A 4,182-nucleotide genomic window follows, 5' to 3' on the forward strand; every position below is an offset into this window, starting at 1 on the left:
GGGTCTGGTCTGGGATGGGGTCAGGTCTGGGCTAGGGTCAGGTCTGGATTAGGGGATCAGGTCAGATCTGGATTGGGGTCAGCTCTGGTTTGGGGGTCAGTTCTGAGTTAGGGGTCATGTCTGGGGTTGGGGGGTCAGGTCTGGGGTTGGGGTCAGGTCTGAGTTGGGGTCAGCTCTGGGATTGGGGTCATGTCTGGGGTTGGGGGTCAGGTCTGGGTTGGGGTCAGCTCTGGGCTTGGGGTCATGTCTGGAGTTGGGGGGTCATGTCTGGGATTGGGGTCATGTCTGGGTTGGGGTCAGTCTGGGTTGGGGGTCAGGTCTGGGATTGGGGTTAAGTCTGGGGTTGGGGTCAGGTCTGGGGTTGGGGTCAGGTCTGGGTTGGGGTCAGGTTTAGAGTTGGGATCAGGTCTGCGGTTGGGATCAGGTCTGGGGTTGGGGTCAGGTCTGGGGTTGGGATCAGGTCTGGGGTTGGGGTCAGGTCTGGGGTTGGGGTCAGGTCTGGGCTGGGGGTCAGTTCTGGGTTGGGGTCAGGTCTGGGGTTGGGGTCAGGTCTGGGTTGGGGGTCAGGTCTGGGGTTGGGGGTTGGGTCTGGGTTGGGGTCAGGTCGGGTTGGGGGTCAGGTCTGGGTTGGGGGTCAGGTCTGGGTTGGGGTCAGGTCTGGGTTGGGATCAGGTCTGGGTTGGGGGTCAGGTCTGGATTGGGGTCAGTCTGGTTTGGGGGTCAGGTCTGGGTTGAGGTCAGCTCTGGGGTTGGGGTCAGGTCTGGGTTGGGGGTCAGGTTTGGGTTGGGCTCAGGTCTGGGTTGGGGTCAGGTATGGGTTGGGATCAGGTCTGGGGTTGGGGTCAGGTCTGGACTGGGATCAGGTCTGGGGTTGGGGATCAGGTCTGGGTTGGGGAGCAGGTCTGGGGTTGAGTGGCAGGTCTGGGTTGTGGGGGCAGGTCTGGGTTGTGGGGGTCAGGTCTAGGTGGGGGATCAGGTCTAGGTTGGGGGTCAGGTCTGGGATTGGGGGTCAGGACTGGGTTTGGGGTCACGACTGGTTTGGTGTCTGGTCTGGGTTGGGGGGTCATGTCTGGGCTGGGGGCATCAGGTCTCAACTGGGGATCAGGTCTAGGTTGAGGGGAAAGTTTGGGTTGTGGGGCAGGTTTGGGTTAATGAGAGGTGGGTTCTGAAAGCAGAGGGGAGTGGACAGCTGTGGAGCTCCCAGAAGATGGGGGAAGGTGGGGAGAACAGTTCTGGGCTTTCAAGGGAGGTCGGGGTGGGTACAGCTGCACAGTGTCTTTGGGTTCCTGGGATTCCTAGGAATTCTGGGGTCTAGAATTCAGAGGCCCAGGGCGGGGTTAGGCCTGGAGTTCGGGGGTGGGAGTCGGGTCTGCGGTTCCGAGGTGGAGGTGTCGTGCTCACCGGGGACTGGGTCAGTGGCTCCCATCGCGCCCCCGTCCTCACTGGCGCCGCCCAGCGTTCTGCGGTTGCCCAGAGCAACGTGCTGGGGCGGCCCCGCGCATTGTGCACCCCCCGGGCGCCGGCGGCTGGCTCGGGGTGTGGGGCTGCGCGGACGGCGGGGGACGCGGGGGGCCCAGGGGCGCGGGGGGCGGTGGCACTCGGGGGCCTCGGGCTTTGACGGGCAGCAGTCGGCGGCGTTGGGGCCGGGCTCGGGTTGGGGTCCGGGTTGGGGTCCGGGTCCAGGTCCCAGGCAGCTCTCGGAGCAGGCGCGGCTGCGGGGTCCGGGGCGCGGGACGGTGCGCGCCATGGTGCCTACGGGGGAGGGCCTGGCTGTAGCCCCAGGTCACATGCTGCGGCCCCCGCGCCCCGCTGTGGGGGTCACACTCAATTCCCCACCAGGTCACAAAGACCCGCGGGTCACACCCTGCCCCTCCCTCTCAGCCCCCCAGCCTTGCCGGGCCTTCTTGCCCTTCCCCGAGGCTCTCACGCCGCCCTCTCTCCCTGGGCTGAGCCCCCACGCGAGGCTGGAGGGGCGGGTGAGGATGCAGCGGGCGCTGGGCTTCTCCGGGGCTGCATGCCGGGGGTCCTGGCGGTTGGGGGCAATGGGGTGATCGCAGCAGCGCCCCCCTCCCGTGGCGGAACCTGGGAGGCTTTGTTATCTGTAGAGCCACTCGTGGGGTCCCACACAGCTGCCTACCCCGGGGCGTTCTGAGCCCACCTAGGTCCACACAGCCTGTGTCCTTGGCCCCCCCCTCCCCCGGATCAGATCACCACCTCATCAGCTTCGGTCTGATCTGGCACCTTGGAGTGGGAGTTGGGAAGACACACACCCCCATCAGGACCCTGACTCATGGGACCTTTCCAAAACCTAGATGTCATCTTTGTTGTTTATTTTTTGCCTAGAGGAAGCTCAGGGAGCTGATTTATTTGGTTTTAAATCAACTTTATTTTGCATTTACCTTCCCAAGATACCCCAAAAGGGAGGTTCTGGCCAGACTCTGAAGGGGCTGGTGGGGGACTGAAGTGGGGTGAGTAGCGCTTCCCCTGGCTGGGGTGGTTTCTTTCCAGCTGCCTCCCTCTTCCCCCAGGAAAGCCTCTGGGCTTGCCACTAGCCCTCCAGTACTGGCCTCTAGGGGTTACACAAATCAGCCTGTCTCCACCCGCCCTTCCTACTTGTCACTTCAGATACCTTCAGACCTTGGGTGAGCCGACCCTGCCAAGACCCTACATTGAATAGCCACAGCCACGTCTACAAGTCAGCGTTTATTGCTCAAGCGTGTTAAACAAAAATGTAGATAGAAAGAGACAGTTCTTTTAAACCCATCTGTCCAGATTTGTTAAGCTCTCTAAGAAAGTGTGAGCCAGTAAAACTCCCCAGGTGCCTCATTCTGGCTCTGAAACTCTCTGGTCTGCCCCCAAGAAGACATCGGCCTGCCCCGTGCGGTCCCTGCGGCTCCCACCCCATTCCCAGGAGCAGACCCCAACTGGCCCCTGGCCTTGGAGCTGACAGAGGCAGGGGTGTCCTGCAGACGGGGTGGGGTCTGCACCGGGTGCCTGTGACAGCAGCCTCTCCTCTCCCACCGTGGTGCTTGTTTGGGATGTGGCCAAGGTGTTTGCCGGTCCCTGACTCTGTCCTTCCGGGCCCAAGACAGCAAAGAGGGCCTGGCCTGCCTCCTCTCCGAGCAGCTGGGGAGGTATCTGGCCTGCATTCCCCTTGATTGGTTGAAAATAATGATCCTACTTGTCATGAACACCATGAAGGTGCCTTGGCAGCCAGAGTCACCTGTTCAGCAGTGAGAACCCCGGGAGGGTCTACAGGATGCCCCATCCAGCTGTGTCTCCCGGGCCGCAGAATGCATCTCCAGCCCTTCCCAGCAGCCCATGGGGGACCTGTCAGTATAACCCTCGGCAGTAAAGAGGAAATGTTCCCCTCTTCTTGATGCTGCTATCCTCTCAGACCAGAAAGGAAGAAACAAACCGCTGTGATGTGCGACCTTGTGAAGGAAAACACCTGCTGGAAAGTAATTAACCAAATAGCAGCACTCCCAGTTTCACAGCTGCCCCAACTCACTGCAGATCTACTGCCGGGTCAGCTGGGAGGAAGCAGGTGCCCTCAGGGGGATGAGGAGACAGCAGGGAAACCCACTCCTGGCCATGGCATTACTCGAAGTCAGTGTTATTCTCACACCCAACGGTCCCCGAAGCCTGGCAGGTTAGCAGTGACCAGCTGGGCTGTACCCTAAGACCCCAGAACAGCAGAGACGGAGAAGACCACTGCCCTGGGCCTTATCAGTGAGGATGAAGACCAAGCACCTGCTAGAAGGTAGAGGGCCGGGCGAACCTGGGAGGGTTCCCGGGCTCCGGCCTGGTTTGTTCTGCATTTTGAGTAATGGGAGCAAACACAGGAGGGAGGGGCTCAGCTTCCCCTGTCACTGGGGCCAGGGAGACACTCTCCAACCCGTTTACAAAGCCTTAGACTCGTCCGCACCCCCAAGAACACTGCCTCTCACAGCAGCGGCCGCGTGGCACTCCAAGCTGGGCATGAATGCACCTGGGACAGGGCCAGCCAGTGTGGAGGTGGATCCCGGCATGACGGGGTCTAAGTGGGAAGACAGGGCGGGCAAGCCAGTGTGGGTTTCACCTGGGAGAGCGGAGGCAGCCTGTGTCCCTTGCCCCTGGGCTCTGGAGGAGCGGCCCCCGAGGCTTTCCAGCCAGGACAGCAGCGCCCAGCCTTGCTCTCAC

Source organism: Saimiri boliviensis, chromosome 21, assembly GCF_048565385.1.
Source record: "Saimiri boliviensis isolate mSaiBol1 chromosome 21, mSaiBol1.pri, whole genome shotgun sequence".
NCBI classification, from domain to species: Eukaryota; Metazoa; Chordata; class Mammalia; order Primates; family Cebidae; genus Saimiri; species Saimiri boliviensis.